The 14,482-nt window shown below is 51.7% G+C and overlaps 1 protein-coding gene across 2 annotated transcripts in view; it reads right to left on the bottom strand.

The window, feature by feature from the left end:
• The window catches only part of LOC136711133 (complement factor B), a 52,754-nt gene that overhangs the window by 4,489 nt on the left and 33,783 nt on the right, over positions 1-14,482 (bottom strand). The window lies entirely within an intron of this gene.

The raw sequence follows: 14,482 nt of genomic DNA, 5'->3' as shown, positions 1-14,482 counted from the left end.
ACAGACACTCCTGACACAGAGACACACAGACCCTAATACAGACCCCACAGACACTCCTGACACAGAGACACAGACCCTAATACAGACGCCACAGACACTCCTGACACACAGACCCTAATACAGACCCCACAGACACTCCTGACACAGAGACACACAGACCCTAATACAGACCCCACAGACACTCCTGACACAGAGACCCTAATACAGACCCCACAGACAATCCTGACACACAGACCCTAATACAGACCCCAGAGACACTCCTGACACAGAGACACACAGACCCTAATACAGACCCCAAAGACACTCCTGACACACAGACCCTAATACAGACCCCACAGACACTCCTGACACACAGACACTAATACAGACCCCACAGACACTCCTGACACACAGACCCTAATACAGACCCCAGAGACACTCCTGACACAGAGACACACAGACCCTAATACAGACCCCACAGACACTCCTGACACACAGACCCTAATACAGACCCCAGAGACACTCCTGACACAGAGACACACAGACCCTAATACAGACCCCACAGACACTCCTGACACAGAGACACACAGAACCTAATACAGACCCCACAGACACTCCTGACACACAGACCCTAATACAGACCCCACAGACACTCCTGACACAGAGACACACAGACCCTAATACAGACCCCACAGACACTCCTGACACAGAGACACACAGACCCTAATACAGACCCCACAGACACTACTGACATAGAGACACACAGACCCTAATACAGACCCCACAGACACTACTGACATAGAGACACACAGACCCTAATACAGACCCCACAGACACTCCTGACACACAGACCCTAATACAAACCCCACAGACACTCCTGACACACAGACCCTAATACAAACCCCACAGACACTCCTGACACAGAGACCCTATTACAGACCCCACAGACACTCCTGACACACAGACCCTAATACAGACCCCACAGACACTCCTGACACAGAGACACACAGACCCTAATACAGACCCCACAGACACTCCTGACACAGAGACACACAGACCCTAATACAGACCCCACAGACACTCCTGACACACAGACCCTAATACCGACCCCACAGACACTCCTGACACACAGACCCTAATACAGACCCCACAGACACTCCTGACACAGAGACACACAGACCCTAATACAGACCCCACAGACACTCCTGACACACAGACCCTAATACAGACCCCACAGACACTCCTGACACACAGACACACAGACCCTAATACAGACCCCACAGACACTCCTGACACACAGACCCTAATACAGACCCCACAGACACTCCTGACACACAGACCCTAATACAGACCCCACAGACACTCCTGACACAGAGACACACAGACCCTAATACAGACCCCACAGACACTCCTGACACAGAGACACAGACCCTAATACAGACGCCACAGACACTCCTGACACACAGACCCTAATACAGACCCCACAGACACTCCTGACACAGAGACACACAGACCCTAATACAGACCCCACAGACACTCCTGACACAGAGACCCTAATACAGACCCCACAGACAATCCTGACACACAGACCCTAATACAGACCCCAGAGACACTCCTGACACAGAGACACACAGACCCTAATACAGACCCCAAAGACACTCCTGACACACAGACCCTAATACAGACCCCACAGACACTCCTGACACACAGACACTAATACAGACCCCACAGACACTCCTGACACACAGACCCTAATACAGACCCCAGAGACACTCCTGACACAGAGACACACAGACCCTAATACAGACCCCACAGACACTCCTGACACACAGACCCTAATACAGACCCCAGAGACACTCCTGACACAGAGACACACAGACCCTAATACAGACCCCACAGACACTCCTGACACAGAGACACACAGAACCTAATACAGACCCCACAGACACTCCTGACACACAGACCCTAATACAGACCCCACAGACACTCCTGACACAGAGACACACAGACCCTAATACAGACCCCACAGACACTCCTGACACAGAGACACACAGACCCTAATACAGACCCCACAGACACTACTGACATAGAGACACACAGACCCTAATACAGACCCCACAGACACTACTGACATAGAGACACACAGACCCTAATACAGACCCCACAGACACTCCTGACACACAGACCTTAATACAGACCCCAGAGACACTCCTGACACAGAGACACACAGAGACTAATACAGACCCCACAGACACTCCTGACACACAGACCCTAATACAGACCCCACAGACACTCCTGACACACAGACCCTAATACAGACCCCACAGACACTCCTGACACACAGACACTAATACAGACCCCACAGACACTCCTGACACACAGACCCTAATACAGACCCCAGAGACACTCCTGACACAGAGACACACAGACCCTAATACAGACCCCACAGACACTCCTGACACAGAGACCCTAATACAGACCCCACAGACACTCCTGACACACAGACCCTAATACAGACCCCACAGACACTCCTGACACACAGACCATAATACAGACCCCACAGACACTCCTGACACACAGACCCTAATACAGACCCCACAGACACTCCTGACACACAGACCCTAATACAGACCCCACAGACACTCCTGACACACAGACCCTAATACAGACCCCACAGACACTCCTGACACACAGACCATAATACAGACCCCAGAGACACTCCTGACACAGAGACACACAGACCCAAATACAGACCCCACAGACACTCCTGACACACAGACCCTAATACAGACCCCACAGACACTCCTGACACACAGACCCTAATACAGACCCCACAGACACTCCTGACACAGAGACCCTATGACAGACCCCACAGACACTCCTGACACAGAGACACACAGACCCTAATACAGACCCCACAGACACTACTGACATAGAGACACACAGACCCTAATACAGACCCCACAGACACTACTGACATAGAGACACACAGACCCTAATACAGACCCCACAGACACTCCTGACACACAGACCCTAATACAGACCCCACAGACACTCCTGACACACATACCCTAATACAGACCCCAGAGACACTCCTGACACAGAGACACACAGAGACTAATACAGACCCCACAGACACTCCTGACACAGAGACACACAGACCCTAATACAGACCCCACAGACACTCCTGACAGACAGACCCTAATACAGACCCCACAGACACTCCTGACACACAGACCCTAATACAGACCCCACAGACACTCCTGACACACAGACCCTAATACAGACCCCACAGACACTCCTGACACAGAGACCTTAAAACAGACCCCACAGACACTCCTGACACAGAGACACACAGACCCTAATACAGACCCCACAGACAATCCTGACACACAGACCCTAATACAGACCCCACAGACACTCCTGACACAGAGACCTTAAAACAGACCCCACAGACACTCCTGACACAGAGACACACAGACCCTAATACAGACCCCACAGACACTCCTGACACACAGACCCTAATACAGACCCCAGAGACACTCCTGACACAGAGACACACAGACCCTAATACAGACCCCACAGACACTCCTGACACAGAGACACACAGAACCTAATACAGACCCCACAGACACTCCTGACACACAGACCCTAATACAGACCCCACAGACACTCCTGACACAGAGACACACAGACCCTAATACAGACCCCACAGACACTCCTGACACAGAGACACACAGACCCTAATACAGACCCCACAGACACTACTGACATAGAGACACACAGACCCTAATACAGACCCCACAGACACTACTGACATAGAGACACACAGACCCTAATACAGACCCCACAGACACTCCTGACACACAGACCTTAATACAGACCCCACAGACAATCCTGACACACAGACCCTAATACAGACCCCAGAGACACTCCTGACACAGAGACACACAGACCCTAATACAGACCCCACAGACACTCCTGACACACAGACCCTAATACAGACCCCACAGACACTCCTGACACACAGACCCTAATACAGACCCCACAGACACTCCTGACACACAGACCATAATACAGACCCCAGAGACACTCCTGACACAGAGACACACAGACCCAAATACAGACCCCACAGACACTCCTGACACACAGACCCTAATACAGACCCCACAGACACTCCTGACACAGAGACACACAGAACCTAATACAGACCCCACAGACACTCCTCACACACAGACCCTAATACAGACCCCACAGACACTCCTGACACAGAGACCCTATGACAGACCCCACAGACACTCCTGACACAGAGACACACAGACCCTAATACAGACCCCACAGACACTACTGACATAGAGACACACAGACCCTAATACAGACCCCACAGACACTACTGACATAGAGACACACAGACCCTAATACAGACCCCACAGACACTCCTGACACACAGACCCTAATACAGACCCCACAGACACTCCTGACACACATACCCTAATACAGACCCCAGAGACACTCCTGACACAGAGACACACAGAGACTAATACAGACCCCACAGACACTCCTGACACAGAGACACACAGACCCTAATACAGACCCCACAGACACTCCTGACACACAGACCCTAATACAGACCCCACAGACACTCCTGACACAGAGACACACAGACCCTAATACAGACCCCACAGACAATCCTGACACACAGACCCTAATACAGACCCCACAGACACTCCTGACACAGAGACCTTAAAACAGACCCCACAGACACTCCTGACACAGAGACACACAGACCCTAATACAGACCCCACAGACACTCCTGACACACAGACCCTAATACAGACCCCAGAGACACTCCTGACACACAGACCCTAATACAGACCCCACAGACACTCCTGACACAGAGACACACAGACCCTAATACAGACCCCAGAGACACTCCTGACACACAGACCCTAATACAGACACCACAGACACTCCTGACACACAGACACACAGACCCTAAAACAGACCCCAAAGACACTCCTGACACACAGACCCTAATACAGACCCCACAGACACTCCTGACACACAGACCCTAATACAGACCCCACAGACACTCCTGACACACAGACCCTAATACAGACCCCACAGACACTCCTGACACAGAGACACACAGACCGTAATACAGACCCCACAGACACTCCTGACACAGAGACACACAGACCCTAATACAGACCCCACAGACACTCCTGACACACAGACCCTAATACAGACCCCACAGACACTCCTGACACACAGACCCTAATACAGACCCCACAGACACTCCTGACACAGAGACACACAGACCCTAATACAGACCCCACAGACACTCCTGACACAGATACACACAGACCCTAATACAGACCCCACAGACACTCCTGACACACAGACCCTAATACAGACCCCACAGACACTCCTCACACAGAGACCCTAATACAGACCCCACAGACACTCCTGACACAGAGACACACAGACCCTAATACAGACCCCACAGACACTCCTGACACACAGACCCTAATACAGACCCCACAGACACTCCTGACACACAGACCCTAATACAGACCCCACAGACACTCCTCACACACACACCCTAATACAGACCCCACAGACACTCCTGACACAGAGACCCTAATACAGACCCCACAGACACTCCTGACACACAGACCCTAATACAGACCGCACAGACACTCCTGACACAGAGACACACAGACCCTAATACAGACCCCAGAGACACTCCTGACACAGAGACACACAGACCCTAATACAGACCCCACAGACACTCCTGACACACAGACCCTAATACAGACCCCACAGACACTCCTCACACACAGACCCTAATACAGACCCCACAGACACTCCTGACACAGAGACCCTAATACAGACCCCACAGACACTCCTGACACAGAGACACACAGACCCTAATACAGACCCCACAGACACTCCTGACACACAGACCCTAATACAGACCCCACAGACACTCCTGACACAGAGACACACAGACCCTAATACAGACCCCACAGACACTCCTGACACACAGACACTAATACAGACCCCACAGACACTCCTGACACACAGACCCTAATACAGACCCCAGAGACACTCCTGACACAGAGACACACAGACCCTAATACAGACCACACAGACACTCCTGACACACAGACCCTAATACAGACCCCACAGACACTCCTGACACACAGACCCTAATACAGACCCCACAGACACTCCTGACACACAGACCATAATACAGACCCCAGAGACACTCCTGACACAGAGACACACAGACCCAAATACAGACCCCACAGACACTCCTGACACACAGACCCTAATACAGACCCCACAGACACTCCTGACACAGAGACACACAGAACCTAATACAGACCCCACAGACACTCCTCACACACAGACCCTAATACAGACCCCACAGACACTCCTGACACAGAGACCCTATGACAGACCCCACAGACACTCCTGACACAGAGACACACAGACCCTAATACAGACCCCACAGACACTACTGACATAGAGACACACAGACCCTAATACAGACCCCACAGACACTACTGACATAGAGACACACAGACCCTAATACAGACCCCACAGACACTCCTGACACACAGACCCTAATACAGACCCCACAGACACTCCTGACACACATACCCTAATACAGACCCCAGAGACACTCCTGACACAGAGACACACAGAGACTAATACAGACCCCACAGACACTCCTGACACAGAGACACACAGACCCTAATACAGACCCCACAGACACTCCTGACACACAGACCCTAATACAGACCCCACAGACACTCCTGACACAGAGACACACAGACCCTAATACAGACCCCACAGACAATCCTGACACACAGACCCTAATACAGACCCCACAGACACTCCTGACACAGAGACCTTAAAACAGACCCCACAGACACTCCTGACACAGAGACACACAGACCCTAATACAGACCCCACAGACACTCCTGACACACAGACCCTAATACAGACCCCAGAGACACTCCTGACACACAGACCCTAATACAGACCCCACAGACACTCCTGACACAGAGACACACAGACCCTAATACAGACCCCAGAGACACTCCTGACACACAGACCCTAATACAGACACCACAGACACTCCTGACACACAGACACACAGACCCTAAAACAGACCCCAAAGACACTCCTGACACACAGACCCTAATACAGACCCCACAGACACTCCTGACACACAGACCCTAATACAGACCCCACAGACACTCCTGACACACAGACCCTAATACAGACCCCACAGACACTCCTGACACAGAGACACACAGACCGTAATACAGACCCCACAGACACTCCTGACACAGAGACACACAGACCCTAATACAGACCCCACAGACACTCCTGACACACAGACCCTAATACAGACCCCACAGACACTCCTGACACACAGACCCTAATACAGACCCCACAGACACTCCTGACACAGAGACACACAGACCCTAATACAGACCCCACAGACACTCCTGACACAGATACACACAGACCCTAATACAGACCCCACAGACACTCCTGACACACAGACCCTAATACAGACCCCACAGACACTCCTCACACACACACCCTAATACAGACCCCACAGACACTCCTGACACAGAGACCCTAATACAGACCCCACAGACACTCCTGACACAGAGACACACAGACCCTAATACAGACCCCACAGACACTCCTGACACACAGACCCTAATACAGACCCCACAGACACTCCTGACACACAGACCCTAATACAGACCCCACAGACACTCCTCACACACACACCCTAATACAGACCCCACAGACACTCCTGACACAGAGACCCTAATACAGACCCCACAGACACTCCTGACACACAGACCCTAATACAGACCGCACAGACACTCCTGACACAGAGACACACAGACCCTAATACAGACCCCAGAGACACTCCTGACACAGAGACACACAGACCCTAATACAGACCCCACAGACACTCCTGACACACAGACCCTAATACAGACCCCACAGACACTCCTCACACACAGACCCTAATACAGACCCCACAGACACTCCTGACACAGAGACCCTAATACAGACCCCACAGACACTCCTGACACAGAGACACACAGACCCTAATACAGACCCCACAGACACTCCTGACACACAGACCCTAATACAGACCCCACAGACACTCCTGACACAGAGACACACAGACCCTAATACGGACCCCACAGACACTCCTGACACAGAGACACACAGACCCTAATACAGACCCCACAGACACTCCTGACACAGAGACACACAGAACCTAATACAGACCCCACAGACACTCCTGACACACAGACCCTAATACAGACCCCACAGACACTCCTGACACAGAGACACACAGACCCTAATACAGACCCCACAGACACTACTGACATAGAGACACACAGACCCTAATACAGACCCCACAGACACTCCTGACACACAGACCCTAATACAGACCCCACAGACACTCCTGACACACAGACCCTAATACAGACCCCACAGACACTCCTGACACAGAGACCCTAATACAGACCCCACAGACACTCCTGACACAGAGACACACAGACCCTAATACAGACCCCACAGACACTCCTGACACAGAGACACACAGACCCTAATACAGACCCCACAGACACTCCTGACACACAGACCCTAATACAGACCCCACAGACACTCCTGACACAGAGACACACAGACCCTAATACAGACCCCACAGACACTCCTCACACACAGACCCTAATACAGACCCCACAGACACTCCTGACACACAGACCCTAATACAGACCCCACAGACACTCCTGACACTCAGACCCTAATACAGACCCCACAGACACTCCTGACACACAGACCCTAATACAGACTCCACAGACACTCCTGACACAGAGACACACAGACCCTAATACAGACCCCACAGACACTCCTCACACACAGACCCTAATACAGACCCCACAGACACTCCTGACACAGAGACACACAGACCCTAATACAGACCCCACAGACACTACTGACATAGAGACACACAGACCCTAATACAGACCCCACAGACACTCCTGACACACAGACCCTAATACAGACCCCACAGACAATCCTGACACACAGACCCTAATACAGACCCCAGAGACACTCCTGACACAGAGACACACACAGACTAATACAGACCCCACAGACACTCCTGACACACAGACCCTAATACAGACCCCACAGACACTCCTGACACACAGACCCTAATACAGACCCCACAGACACTTCTGACACAGAGACCCTAATACAGACCCCACAGACACTTCTGACACAGAGACCCTAATACAGACCCCACAGACACTCCTGACACAGAGACACACAGACCCTAATACAGACCCCACAGACACTCCTGACACACAGACCCTAATACAGACCCCAGAGACACTCCTGACACACAGACCCTAATACAGACCCCACAGACACTCCTGACACACAGACACACAGACCCTAATACAGACCCCACAGACACTCCTGACACACAGACCCTAATACAGACCCCACAGACACTCCTGACACACAGACACTAATACAGACACCCCCGAAGACACTCCTGACACACAGACCCTAATACAGACCCCACAGACACTCCTGACACAGAGACACACAGACCGTAATACAGACCCCACAGACACTCCTGACACAGAGACCCTAATACAGACGCCACAGACACTCCTGACACAGAGACACACAGACCCTAATACAGACCCCACAGACACTCCTGACACAGAGACACACAGACCCTAATACAGACCCCACTGACACTCCTGACACACAGACCCTAATACAGACCCCACAGACACTCCTGACACAGAGACACACAGACCCTAATACAGACCCCACAGACACTCCTCACACACAGACCCTAATACAGACCCCACAGACACTCCTGACACAGAGACCCTATATCAGACCCCACAGACACTCCTGACACAGAGACACACAGACCCTAATACAGACCCCACAGACACTCCTGACACAGAGACACACAGACCCTAATACAGACCCCACAGACACTCCTGACACACAGACCCTAATACAGACCCCACAGACACTACTGACATAGAGACACACAGACCCTAATACAGACCCCACAGACAATCCTGACACACAGACCCTAATACAGACCCCAGAGACACTCCTGACACACAGACCCTAATACAGACCCCACAGACACTTCTGACACAGAGACCCTAATACAGACCCCACAGACACATCTGACACAGAGACCCTAATACAGACCCCACAGACACTCCTGACACACAGACCCTAATACAGACCCCACAGACACTCCTGACACACAGACCCTAATACAGACCCCACAGACACTCCTGACACAGAGACACACAGACCCTAATACAGACCCCACAGACACTCCTGACACAGAGACACACAGACCCTAATACAGACCCCACAGACACTCCTGACACACAGACCCTAATACAGACCCCACAGACACTCCTGACACAGAGACACACAGACCCTAATACAGACCCCACAGACACTCCTGACACAGAGACACACAGACCCTAATACAGACCCCACAGACACTCCTGACACACAGACCCTAATACAGATCCCAGAGACACTCCTGACACACAGACCCTAATACAGACCCCACAGACACTCCTGACACACAGACCCTAATACAGACCCCACAGACACTCCTGACACACAGACCCTAATACAGACCCCATAGACACTCCTGACACACAGACCCTAATACCGACCCCACAGACACTCCTGACACACAGACCCTAATACAGACCGCACAGACACTCCTGACACAGAGACACACAGACCCTAATACAGACCCCAGAGACACTCCTGACACAGAGACACACAGACCCTAATACAGACCCCACAGACACTCCTGACACACAGACCCTAATACAGACCCCACAGACACTCCTCACACACAGACCCTAATACAGACCCCACAGACACTCCTGACACAGAGACCCTAATACAGACCCCACAGACACTCCTGACACAGAGACACACAGACCCTAATACAGACCCCACAGACACTCCTGACACACAGACCCTAATACAGACCCCACAGACACTCCTGACACAGAGACACACAGACCCTAATGCAGACCCCACAGACACTCCTGACACACAGACACTATTACAGACCCCACAGACACTCCTGACACACAGACCCTAATACAGACCCCAGAGACACTCCTGACACAGAGACACACAGACCCTAATACAGACCACACAGACACTCCTGACACACAGACCCTAATACAGACCCCACAGACACTCCTGACACACAGACCCTAATACAGACCCCACAGACACTCCTGACACACAGACCATAATACAGACCCCAGAGACACTCCTGACACAGAGACACACAGACCCAAATACAGACCCCACAGACACTCCTGACACACAGACCCTAATACAGACCCCACAGACACTCCTGACACAGAGACACACAGAACCTAATACAGACCCCACAGACACTCCTCACACACAGACCCTAATACAGACCCCACAGACACTCCTGACACAGAGACCCTATGACAGACCCCACAGACACTCCTGACACAGAGACACACAGACCCTAATACAGACCCCACAGACACTACTGACATAGAGACACACAGACCCTAATACAGACCCCACAGACACTACTGACATAGAGACACACAGACCCTAATACAGACCCCACAGACACTCCTGACACACAGACCCTAATACAGACCCCACAGACACTCCTGACACACATACCCTAATACAGACCCCAGAGACACTCCTGACACAGAGACACACAGAGACTAATACAGACCCCACAGACACTCCTGACACAGAGACACACAGACCCTAATACAGACCCCACAGACACTCCTGACACACAGACCCTAATACAGACCCCACAGACACTCCTGACACAGAGACACACAGACCCTAATACAGACCCCACAGACAATCCTGACACACAGACCCTAATACAGACCCCACAGACACTCCTGACACAGAGACCTTAAAACAGACCCCACAGACACTCCTGACACAGAGACACACAGACCCTAATACAGACCCCACAGACACTCCTGACACACAGACCCTAATACAGACCCCAGAGACACTCCTGACACACAGACCCTAATACAGACCCCACAGACACTCCTGACACAGAGACACACAGACCCTAATACAGACCCCAGAGACACTCCTGACACACAGACCCTAATACAGACACCACAGACACTCCTGACACACAGACACACAGACCCTAAAACAGACCCCAAAGACACTCCTGACACACAGACCCTAATACAGACCCCACAGACACTCCTGACACACAGACCCTAATACAGACCCCACAGACACTCCTGACACACAGACCCTAATACAGACCCCACAGACACTCCTGACACAGAGACACACAGACCGTAATACAGACCCCACAGACACTCCTGACACAGAGACACACAGACCCTAATACAGACCCCACAGACACTCCTGACACACAGACCCTAATACAGACCCCACAGACACTCCTGACACACAGACCCTAATACAGACCCCACAGACACTCCTGACACAGAGACACACAGACCCTAATACAGACCCCACAGACACTCCTGACACAGATACACACAGACCCTAATACAGACCCCACAGACACTCCTGACACACAGACCCTAATACAGACCCCACAGACACTCCTCACACACACACCCTAATACAGACCCCACAGACACTCCTGACACAGAGACCCTAATACAGACCCCACAGACACTCCTGACACAGAGACACACAGACCCTAATACAGACCCCACAGACACTCCTGACACACAGACCCTAATACAGACCCCACAGACACTCCTGACACACAGACCCTAATACAGACCCCACAGACACTCCTGACACACAGACCCTAATACAGACCCCACAGACACTCCTCACACACACACCCTAATACAGACCCCACAGACACTCCTGACACAGAGACCCTAATACAGACCCCACAGACACTCCTGACACACAGACCCTAATACAGACCGCACAGACACTCCTGACACAGAGACACACAGACCCTAATACAGACCCCAGAGACACTCCTGACACAGAGACACACAGACCCTAATACAGACCCCACAGACACTCCTGACACACAGACCCTAATACAGACCCCACAGACACTCCTCACACACAGACCCTAATACAGACCCCACAGACACTCCTGACACAGAGACCCTAATACAGACCCCACAGACACTCCTGACACAGAGACACACAGACCCTAATACAGACCCCACAGACACTCCTGACACACAGACCCTAATACAGACCCCACAGACACTCCTGACACAGAGACACACAGACCCTAATACGGACCCCACAGACACTCCTGACACAGAGACACACAGACCCTAATACAGACCCCACAGACACTCCTGACACAGAGACACACAGAACCTAATACAGACCCCACAGACACTCCTGACACACAGACCCTAATACAGACCCCACAGACACTCCTGACACAGAGACACACAGACCCTAATACAGACCCCACAGACACTACTGACATAGAGACACACAGACCCTAATACAGACCCCACAGACACTCCTGACACACAGACCCTAATACAGACCCCACAGACACTCCTGACACACAGACCCTAATACAGACCCCACAGACACTCCTGACACAGAGACCCTAATACAGACCCCACAGACACTCCTGACACAGAGACACACAGACCCTAATACAGACCCCACAGACACTCCTGACACAGAGACACACAGACCCTAATACAGACCCCACAGACACTCCTGACACACAGACCCTAATACAGACCCCACAGACACTCCTGACACAGAGACACACAGACCCTAATACAGACCCCACAGACACTCCTCACACACAGACCCTAATACAGACCCCACAGACACTCCTGACACACAGACCCTAATACAGACCCCACAGACACTCCTGACACTCAGACCCTAATACAGACCCCACAGACACTCCTGACACACAGACCCTAATACAGACTCCACAGACACTCCTGACACAGAGACACACAGACCCTAATACAGACCCCACAGACACTCCTCACACACAGACCCTAATACAGACCCCACAGACACTCCTGACACAGAGACACACAGACCCTAATACAGACCCCACAGACACTACTGACATAGAGACACATAGACCCTAATACAGACCCCACAGACACTCCTGACACACAGACCCTAATACAGACCCCACAGACAATCCTGACACACAGACCCTAATACAGACCCCAGAGACACTCCTGACACAGAGACACACACAGACTAATACAGACCCCACAGACACTCCTGACACACAGACCCTAATACAGACCCCACAGACACTCCTGACACACAGACCCTAATACAGACCCCACAGACACTTCTGACACAGAGACCCTAATAC

This window comes from Amia ocellicauda, chromosome 15 (assembly GCF_036373705.1).
Source record: "Amia ocellicauda isolate fAmiCal2 chromosome 15, fAmiCal2.hap1, whole genome shotgun sequence".
Lineage (NCBI taxonomy): Eukaryota > Metazoa > Chordata > Actinopteri > Amiiformes > Amiidae > Amia > Amia ocellicauda.
Note: the sequence above shows the minus strand (reverse complement) of the source record. Positions and strands in the feature narration are given on the sequence as shown.